The sequence below is a fragment of the Grammomys surdaster genome, unplaced genomic scaffold (assembly GCF_004785775.1).
Source record: "Grammomys surdaster isolate TR1022 unplaced genomic scaffold, NIH_TR_1.0 223, whole genome shotgun sequence".
Taxonomy (NCBI): Eukaryota; Metazoa; Chordata; class Mammalia; order Rodentia; family Muridae; genus Grammomys; species Grammomys surdaster.
Window position 1 is genome coordinate 3,437,108 of NW_021604668.1, and position 11,406 is coordinate 3,448,513.

The window sequence follows — 11,406 nt, forward strand, 5'->3', positions numbered from 1 at the left end:
TCTCTCTCTCTCTCTCTCTCTCTCTCTCTCTCTCCCCCCCTCCCCCTGCCTCATCATGGCTGTGGTTCAGATGTGAGTTCTCAGCCTCTTTTCCAGCTCCACGCCTGCCTGCTGCGATGCTCTCTTGCCATTTCTTTCATGGACTAATCCTCTTCAAATATAAGCAAGCCCCCCAGTTAATTGCTTTCTTTTATAAGTTGTCTTGATCACAGTGTTTTGACATTGCAATAGAAAAGTAACTAGGGCCGGGCGGCGGTGGCACACGCCTTTAATCCCAGCTCTTGGGAGGCAGAGGAAGGCGGATTTCTGAGTTCCTGGACAGCCTGGTCTACAGAGTGAGTTCCAGGACAGCCAGGCCTACACAGAGAAACCCTTTTTCGAAAAATAAAAAAAAAAAAAAAAAAAAACAAAAACAAAAAAAAAAAAAAAAGAAAAGTAACTAGGACAGCCAACTCTTGGTAGGTTTTCAAAGAGCTCCAGAAACATTGGACACTAGAATGACCAAACAGACCTAGAGAGCTGGGGCTTCCAGCTCCACTCCCAACCTCTGAAACTAGAGGGTTGAGGCCAAAATAATACCCAAAGGCCAGTGATGAAGTCAGTCCTGCCTGTATACTAGTGCTATTTCTAGATGGGAAAAGCCATTTCTGGCTCCAGAAAGCTTCTGGTTGATAAACACACAAGGATGCTGGAAGAGGGGTGTGTGTAGAGAGAACAAAGAGATTCCATGCCACATCTCAATTATCTGTCTCAGATATATCTCTTCTGCCAGGCTGTTCAAGCAACATATTCTCTGAGAGAAACCAATGAAAGTAAATAAAATATACTTTTCTAAGTTCTATGAGCCATTTTAGAAAATTATCAGACAGGAAGAGAGATTTGTTTGGGTGTTTTGTTTTGTTTTGTTTTGAAGAACCCTGAACATAAAGGCTGGCTGAGAAGTAATATGAGTAGGCTGGACACCCAATTGGCAACTGGTATTTGAAGCTGGTTAATCCCATGGATTAACTTGGGGCCTTAAATCTGTGGTCTGCCACTAACTCTGAGTAATACCACTGTAGAGCTGAATTATAGGAAACCTAGATACTGCCTACAGAGAATTAGTTGTTGGGTGAAAAAAAAAATCTACACATCAGAAATGCTGTACTCTAAGAGCTCAAAATCACCCCTAAAGGTTTTCATTTTTAAATAATTATAGAGGTTACAAAAGCACTTCCCCAATGGCTATTACTACAAGAAAGGCAGGAAATAAAATGCCAGCTCTCTTACCTATTCATCAAGTGTAACTACCACCAAAAGGAAGGCACAGAACTTTCCAAATTCCTTAAATGGTCCCCCTGGAAGCTCCTTTACACAAGTACACCCCCCCCCTTTCGCTGTCCCCTACCATTGCTGGTAAACATTAATTTGTCCTGTATTTCTACAATCTTACTATCTTGAGAACAACAAGTATTTAGAACCACACATTTGGGTCCCTCTGAGACTAACCTTCTGTGTAGCACAATGTCCTGCAGTCTGTTCTGTTAGTCAGTACTCTTCTCCAGCACATCCACTGGAAACGGTGAAAGTCATAAAACCATCATGGCTGTTTGACACAGTTCTAGTTCTACCACAGCTGAGTGGATTGCTACAATCAGTGTCCTTCATTCTGTAACTTTTGGGTTTTTAGTCTCTTAGTGTTAAATTCTTGGGGACTTTCTGCATTATGATTCATTTTATGTTGTTCTTTGCCTGTTGTCCTCACTCTCCCTGGCAAGTCCATTCATTCACTGGCATTAGAGCCTACTTCTCTGAGATTCCTGTGTACACTGGAGACCAACTGGAACACCCAGTCTCATGGAATGAACAACTTCTGGATTCTTGGACTTTCCACTGGTAAATGGCATTGTTGTACATTCTGAACCACAGAGTGTAAGTCACTCTAATAAATCTCCTTCCTACAGCTATATATAAATTCATTCTCTAAGTTTTATTCTTCTAGAAAATCCTGACCAATATACCTCCTAGTCCTTCCCGTCAGTTTCACTAACTGGTGATTAAACACTCAGATATATGAGGACCATTCTCATCCAAACCACCACGACACGATTTTTTTGTTTGTTTAGGAATATAGTAATCTTTTTAAAAGTACCGTGATTAAACGTGTAACATAAATGATCATTTTGCCATTTTAAATGAATAACTGACATCTAACACACCTTATTTATTAACTCTTAAACCCTGACATAAATTGCTGAAGTACCTATTTAACATATCAAAATGGAGCTGGTAGACAGGTTCTCCCTGCATCCCTAAGTCCCTACCTATTAGAGGGTATGGCTAGCATACCCAACCCCTTACCCTAAACTTCTCCAGCCCAAGAGCTGGGCTGCCCTTCCCTATATAATCCAATCATTTTGGTTACCTGGTCCTTTCATCTGCCCTTTACATTCCTGGCCTCTTGGTCTGGCTCTACCCTTTCCTCTCTCCCAGATGCCCCAGCCTCTGGCTATGCTCTCCTTTTTACCTACAATAAACTTTCTCCCCCACCTAGGACCAATCACATGTTTATTTCTTTTTATCTTCTTTTTTAATTCATCTGCTGCCAAAACCTGAGACAGAAACAGGCTTTTTTCATTCACTACTATTGTACGATTCCTACCACGATCCAGCTCTTAAGTCTTTTTCATCTCATCACTGTTTACTAATCGGGTGCTTCCTAAAACTTAATAGAACCAAGTAAGCATTGCTAGAGAACAGGAGATAAATTATTAGTACAATTCAGTACTAATCAGACATTTAATTATCTGTTTGGTACCTAGGTGGGTCTTACAGGTGACTGAAAAAGAGAGCCCCACTACTATGAACCCCAAATTATCTTCCATGTTGGTCATGTCACAACAGAGTGTGCAGTGAAACAATAAAGATGAAACATGCGCCGGGCAGTGGTGGCACACGCCTTTAATCCCAGCACTTGGGAGGCAGAGGCAGGTGGATTTCTGAGTTTGAGGCCAGCCTGGTCTACAGAGTAAATTCCAGGACAGCCAGAACTACACAGAGAAACCCTGTCTCAAAAAAAAAAAACAGAAACAAAAACAAAGAAAAAAAAATATGAAACATACATGCGAACAGCTCAGGTGTGTGTGTGTGTGTGTGTGTGTGTGTGTGTGTGTCTGTCTGTCTGTCTGTCTGTCTGTCTCTCTCCCTCTCCTTCTCCCTCTCCCTCTCCCTCTCCCTCTCCCTCTTTCTCTCTCTCTCTCTCTCTCTGCCCTCCCCCCTTCTCTCTGTGTGTCTGTCTACCCAAAAACACTGTTAGGAGTTTTCTAAACAGAAAGATTTGAGTGCTAATTCCAGAGAAGGGCCAGTTAGCATGGTGAGTCAGCATTCTGTGGCTATTCTCCTTGGTTAAAAGGTTGAGAAATCCAGATAAATGACGCTGAAAATGATAAGCTAAGGGAGGGGGCGTATCTCAAAGACAAGGAGACAGGAACTTAAGTCTGGGACAGCTGGGCCCAAGAAAGAAAGCTACCTCTCTAACAAGGAACTCAATAAATTCCAAAGCTCCCAAAGATAAGATTCTTCTAGTTCCCTTAAGAGCAAATTAGAGCTTTTGCAAGGTCTTGTCCTGAGAAAGCTCAAAACAGATCCTGTGATAGAATGGGGACTAAGAATATGATGCTGACTCAGTGACCTCTGGCAGCTGCAAACTGTGGAGTGAGACACAGAGAAAGCAGAGCTTCCCTGCAGCAGCATGGAGCCTCCCAGTCAGGTCTGTGAGTTCATATGCACATCAGTCCTGGGAGGTCTAGAAGACAGTTTTCTTGGCGTTTTCCATCAGAGTGAATTCCAGGACAGCCAGAACTACACAGAGAAACCCTGTCTCAAAAAAAAAAAACAGAAACAAAAACAAAGAAAAAAAAATGAAACATGCATGCGAACAGCTCAGGTGTGTGTGTGTGTGTGTGTGGCTTTTACAATCTTTTCACTTACTCTTTCAAGATCAAACCTACATATCATAGGAATAGAAGAATAAACCCAGTTTAAAGGCATAGAAAATATTTTTAATAAAAATCATAGATTTCTCAAATATATACAGGACAGAGATGCCTATATTAAGGTACAAGAAACATACAGAACATCAAACAGAATCAGAAAAGAACCTCCCCACATTATATAATAATCACAAAACAAAGAAAGAAGATTGACAGCTGTAAGAGAGAACATCCACATCACATATAAAAGACAGTCCCATTGAATGGCACCCAACTTTTCAATAGAGACTAGAAAAGCCAGAAGGGTCTAGAACAGTGTTCTACAAATTCTGAAAGATTACAGGAGAAACTCAGAGTATTACAGCAAAACTGTCCATTGGGATTGAAGAAGAAAGAAATACTCTCCATAATAAAATCAGATTTAAGGAATTCATGACCACTACGTAAGCTCTACGGAGGATGCTGGAAGAAAAACTTCAGTTTGAAGAAAAGATAAAACACATCCAAGAAAGAATGAGAATAAACAACTCTAGATCAGTTAACAAAAACAAAAGAAAACATCATCACTATAACGAAATGACAGAAATTAATACACATTGTTCAATAAAAACTATTAATATTAATGATCTCAAACTCCCAATGAAGAAATACAGAGTAACTGACTGGAATAAAAAAGAAAGGAAATTATAAAAAAAGTACAGGACCCATCTTTTTGTTGCTTCCAAGAAGTGCCCTTCACAATCAAAGAAAGTCACCACTCTTCAGCTAAAAAGTGGGAAGATCTATTCGAAGCAAACAGAACAAAGAAACAAGCAGGTATACCTACTCTAATTTCTGACAAGCCAGGCAGTGGTGGCTTACGCCTTTAATCCCAGCACTTGGGAGGCAGAGGCAGGCAGATTTCTGAGTTCGAGGCCAGCCTGGTCTACAGAGTAAGTTCCAGGACAGCCTGAGCTATACAAAGAAACCCTGTCATGAAAAACCAAAAAATAAATAAATAAATAATTTCTGACAAAATAGACTTCAAATCAAAACTAGTCAGAATAGATAGGGAAGGACACCAAATATTCCTCAAAAGAAAAATCCACCAAAAGGACATTGCACACAAGTTTATTAAAAAACAAACAAACAAAAAACTACTACAGCTTAAATCATATATTGATCCTCACACACTGATAATGGGAGACTTTAATACTTCACTATATACCACTCTCATGAATAGAACAGATCATCCAGACAAAAACAAAACCCAGAAATAATGGAACCGATGTCACAAACCAAATGAAACTAACAGATATTTACAGAACATTTCTTCTTCACTGCACCTCATGGAACATTCCCCAAAACCAACTATATATTCAGACACACAGTGAGTCTCAATAGATACAAGAAAATCAAAATAACACCCTCCATCCTATCTGACCACCACAGATTAAAGCCAGGCATCAACAACAGAAACAATAGAAACCTGATAAACTTATGGAGACTAAATAACTTTCTACTAAATGAAAACTGAATCAAGACAGAAATTAAGAAATTAAACACTTTCTAGAATTGAGTGAAAATTAATACACAACAAACACAAACTTATGGGACACAATGAAAGCAGTTCTAAGAGGCAAGTTCATAGCACTAACTGACTACATTTAAAACAAACAAACAAACAAGCCTGGGGAGAGCTCATACTTGCAACTTAACTGCACAGTCGCTCTAGAAAAACAGAAGAAATCAAACCCAAAAGGAATAGATGGCAGGAAATAACCACACTCAAGGGTAAAATAAATAAAGCAAGGAAACAAAAAATACAAATATTAATGAAACAGAGTTGACTTGAGAAAAAAAATCAATAAAATTGACCCTTATCCAAATTAAAAGGTGAAGAAAGAAGATCCAAATTAACAAAATTAGAGATGATATGGGGAACATAACAACAGACACCATGGAAATTGACACCAAAAGCAATCGATCTACACATTTAGTTCAGTCCGTATCAAAATCCCAGGGCGATCCTTCACAGAAATTGAAAATAATCTTAAATTTCATTTGGAAGCAAAAATAACCCAGGATAGACAACCATGAGTAATAAAAGAACTGCTGGAGGTGTTACCATCCTTGATTTTAAGTTAATCCTACAGATGTACAGCAATAAAAATAGCATATTACTGGCATAATCACAGGCACATTGATCAATAGAGCAGAATTAAGAACCTGGATATAAGCCCCTAATTATCTTACAAAGAGGCAAAAATAAAACAAAACAAACAAACAAATTCACATTGAGGAAAAGAGGTTATCTTCACCACATGATGCTGGTTAAACTGATAGCTACACACAGAATAAAAGCAGACACTCAACCCTCATCCTGCATAAACCTCAGGCATCAGTTTAAGACCTGATACCCTGAACTGGGTAGAGAAGAAAGTAGGGAATACACTTGAAATTACAGGCACAAGAAAAAGCTTTCTGAATAGGACCTCTGTAGAGTAGGCATTAACAACTGATAAATAGGACCACATGAAATAAAAAGCTTTTTTACAACAAAGAACAGTCTCATTCCAGGGAAGAGGCAGTTTATTGAGTGTGTGGGGGCAGGGTGGGGGGTGAACAATTTTATATTTGACAGAGATTAGTTTCTACAGAAAGAACTAAAAATCTAAACATGAAGAAAAAACCACTCTAATTAAATGTTGGAACAAGGAACTAAACAGAGTTTGAAAAAGATGAAAAACAAATAGATAAGAAACATTTTTTCAAACGTCTAACTTCTGTCTTGGTCAGGGTTTCTACTGTGATGGAACACCATGACCAAAAGCAACTTGGGGAGGAAAGGGCTTATTTAGCTTATATAACTTGGACATCACTGTCATCATCCAACAGATTAACGCAGGAACTCAAATAGGGCAGGAACCTGGAGGCAGGAGCTGATGCAGAGGCCATGGAGGATGCTGTTTACTGGCTAGTTCTTGCTCAGCCTGCTTGCTTGCTTGCTTGCTTGCTTGCTTATCCCCCTTCCCCAATTTCCCCTCCCAGAAACCCCCATTCCATCCCTCCCTCCTGCTTCTATGAGGATGTGCCCCCACCCACCCACCCACTCCCACCTCCCTGCCCTCAAATTCCCCCACACTGGGGCATCCAGCCTTCACAGAACCAAGGACTTCCTCTCCCACCTATGCCCGACAAGGCCATCCTCCCCTACATAAATAGCTGGAGTCATGGCCTCTTACAGCACTCAGAACCACCAGCTGAGGGGTGGCCCCACCTACAATGGACTGGACTCTCCCCAGTTAATCACTAATTAAGAAAATATCCTACAGGTCCACCTACAACCCTATCTTATAGAGGCAATTTTTCCATTAAGGTTCCCTCTTGTTCCATGACTCTAGCTTGTGTTAAGTTGACATATAACTAGCTAGGACATTAGCCATCAGGGAAATGCAAATTAAAACTACTTTAAGATTTCATCTTCCTTGCTAGTATTAGTGCGAACTAGTTTAAACAATATGTAAATCAGTATGAAGGTTGCTCAAAAGCTAAAAAGAGGTAACTCTGTCCATTTGCCTCTCCTACTCTCTTTCTGCTATCTTCCCTTGCCGGCACCATGTGAATGCTCTGGCGGATGCTCTCAAGAGCATCAACAACACTGAGAAGAGAGGCAAACGCCAGGTCCTCATCAGGTTGTGTTCTAAAGTCATTATTCAGTTCTTAACTGTGATGATGAAGCATGGCTGCATTGGTGAATTCGAGATTATTGATGATCACAGAGCTGGGAAGATCGTTGTGAACCTCACAGGCAGGTTGAACAAGTGTGGTGTTATAAGCCCTAGATTTGATGTTCAACTAACTCAGACCTAGAAAAACGGCAGAACAGTCTGCTCCCATCACTCCAGTTTGGTTTCATTGTGCTGACAACCTCTGCTGCCATCATGGACCATGAAGAGGCAAGACAAAAACACACCGGAGGGAAAATTCTGGGATTCTTTTTTTAAATGTAAAGCATAAATAAAAAACCTTCATGGACTGTGGAGAGGAAAAAAAGAGGTAGAAAGAGATCTATCACATGATCCTACTAAACTACTGTAGTAGTTACCTTTCTGCTGCTGTGATAAAACACCATGACCAAAAGCAGTTTATAAAAGGAAGAAGTTTCCTTGAGACTATGGTTCCAGAGGCGTAAGAGTTCATCACTGAAAAGAGGCATAATAGCAAGTGGCAGGAATCAGGGCAGGAGCAGGAATCTGAGAACTTACATCTTTAAATGCAAACACAAAGAAGAGAGTGGACATAGGTGAGTGTGGTGGTTTGAACAGGAATGGCCCCCACAGAATCATGTGTTTGAATAGGTGGCCCATAGGGAGTGGCACTATTAGGAGGTGTGAACTTGTTGGAGTAGTAGGTGTGGCTTTACTGGAAGAGGAATAGCACTAAGGGTTGGCTTTTAGATCCTGGAAACTCAATCCAGTTTTGTCCTTGCTGGCTTTGGATCAAGACATAGAACTCTCAGATCCTTCTCCAGCACATCTGCCTGCATGCTGCCATGCTTTTCGCCATGATGATAATGGACTAAACTTCTGAACTGTAAGCCAGCCCCAATTAAATGTTTTCCTTTAAAAGAGTTGCTGCAATCATGGTGTCTCTTCACAGCAATAAAACCCTAACTAAGACAGTGAGGCTATATATTTTCAAAGCCTAACGTACTTCATCCAGCAAGGCTACATCTACATTTCCCCATATAGAACCACCAACTAGGGACCATATGTTCAATGCCTCAATGATGGGGAACATTTCTCATTCAAACCAACATAACTATTCTTGAGCAAACATTCAAAGGACTCTATCTTACTACAATGATACTTGCTCATCCAGCTTCATGGCTGCTCGTTAACAAAATCCAAGAAACAGATGATGAATGGATAGTGAAAATGTAGTACATTTACTAGATGGTGTATTATTCAAATGTTAGGAAAATGATACCATATAACTTCAATCACAAAACATGGAGAAAACAAGCTGGTATTCATCCTGAAGCTTTATCCTTTCTAGTTAGCTTTCATAGTGGTGGAAGGCCTTATGTGTGCTACTGGAGAAGAAAAGTAATCATCAGTCTTACCTAGCTTTGAACCCTGTGAGCTATAACAACTAGCTTGGCAAGGCATGTTCACAGGTTCAATAGTGGCAAGAATGTTGTGGGAGTAACTGTTGTGGTTTGAATGAGAATGGTCTCCATTGGTTCATAGAGTTGAATGCTTGGCTCTTAGTTGGTGGAACTATTTGGGAAGGACTGGGAGGTGTGGTCTTATAGGAGGAGGTGTGTTACTGGACTTCAAAAAAACCATGCTATTCATATTTAATTTTCTTTCTCACCCTGGTGGCTGTGTCTCAAGACATAAGCTCTCAGCTACCTCTCCAGTGCCATGCTTGCTTGCCTGCTTACCTGCCTGCTGTCATGCTCTTTGACAAAATAGTACAGACTCTACTACCCCAGAAATCATGAGCTTCATATTAAATGATTATTTTTATAAGTTGTCATAGTCATAGGGTTTTCTCACAACAGCAAAGTAACAGAAATAGAATTCTGTACCAAGAGCTCTGACAAATCTGGCCATACTGTTTTCTTTTTTTGAGTATAAAGACTTTGGAACTTGGAACTAGAAGATTGGTTGAATGTTCCAAGTGGGGTTTGATGGACCATCCTAGTAGAAACATAGAAAATGTAACTGTTGAGAGCTATGTACACCATGGAGGTTTCACCTCAACAAGTTTCAGAGGAACATTAGCAAATGGGCTAAAGACCATTCTAATGGTATTTTATCAAGGACAGTGGCTGGCTTTTTACTCTTGTCCTAAGAATCTGTCTAAGGCTAAATAGAAACATTTTGGACTAATTTCTTTGACAGAGACAATTTCAAGACAGACAGACAGACCAGTATTGACTATATCACACAGTTACTAATGATCACTCTCATGCAGCTCTACAATGAAAAAGAACAAACAGCAGAAAAGAAATAAAACATGTACAATTTGAAGAGGAAAAGAGCACCAGGAAATTCCATGTTGGAGCCAAATCTTGTGTTGACAGAGATAAGGAGAAATGTAATAAAGGGAGTATGCCCTTGGGCCAGACTCCACCCAGGTAATCCTGTAATCTGGGAGGGAGAAAAAAAAAGTTTAAGGAATTATATGTTCCTAAAGAGCATTAACAAGGGCTGGAGAGATGGCTCAGAGGTTAAGAGCACTGTCTGTTCTTCCAGAGATCCTGAGTTCAATTCCCAGCAACCACATGATGGCTCACAACCACTTATAATGGGATCTGATGCCTCTTCTGTCATGCAGGATATACATGCAAATAGAGTACTAATATACACAAATAAATAAAGACTCATTCTTTAAAAAAAAAGAGCAATAACAAATCATAGCTTATGTAAATACAATCCGAGGAGGAGGACAGATTCCATCCCAAGTAGGCCTCAGAACTTGACAGCATCATCCATGTGGTTCTGGTTTTTACTCCGTGATTCAAGAAAGCCACTGAGGCCAGGTATGTACTAGGAGAATGGAGGCCCAGGACACTGCATCAAGCTGTGAAACTTCAAAGTCTAGATTGCACTGGAGACTCCAAAATACTGGTGTCAGAGCTGAGGGATATCTACCTGGGAGAGCTGCATACAAGGAGTGGAACCAGCCCAGAAGAGAGACGTATGCTCCAGTAAACCTGAAAGAATGGAGCTATCTGACCCTTGGACACCAGACTTCGAGTTACAGGATTTGGAATTACCCCGTTTGAATTTGGTCTTGCTTCGGTCCGGTATTTTCTTACTATGCCCATGTCACCACTTTTGGAAGAGCAATACAAATTCTGTGCCATTATATATAATTTGTATGTTGGAAGTATGCAATTTGCTTTTTGATTTTACAGAGTGTTATAATTAAGAGATTGCTTTGAGTCTCCAAAGAGATGATAGACTCTTAAACAGTCTTGAGACTGAAAGACTATGGAGGGTTTTGAATTTGATCTAAATGCATTTTGTATTATTATATGGCTACAAGCCTACAGGGGCCAAGGAGTAGGCTGTGGTGGTTTGAATGTTTTATCATGGCAATAGGAAAGTAACTAAGATGGTAACCAAGCACTTTCAGACTGATCTAAAGGCCTAATCCATAAGATGGGACCCGTACTCCATACGTTAGTAGGGCCAAGAACCTGTGACGAGATCGTCATAGGCACCATCACTATTACTCTTCTAAATGGACATACTATTAAAATGAATCCTAATGACTTGTTGCTGTGCCCATAGAATTATAAATCTCTCAGCCCACATCAGAGAAGTGTCTTGCAGATGTCAATCAATGGTGTGTGTGTGTGTGTGTGTGTACCAGAGAGAGAGAGAGAGGAGAGAGAGAGAGAGAGAGAGAGAGAGAGAGAGAGAGAGAGAGAGAG

The 11,406-nt window shown here is 40.3% G+C and overlaps 1 protein-coding gene and 1 pseudogene across 2 annotated transcripts in view; one reads left to right on the plus strand and one right to left on the minus strand.

Moving 5' to 3' along the window:
• Positions 1-11,406, minus strand: part of Esyt2 (extended synaptotagmin 2) — a 90,211-nt gene that overhangs the window by 64,845 nt on the left and 13,960 nt on the right. The gene's annotated exons all lie outside the window — the stretch shown is intronic.
• Positions 3,907-7,957, plus strand: LOC114625839 (annotated as a pseudogene).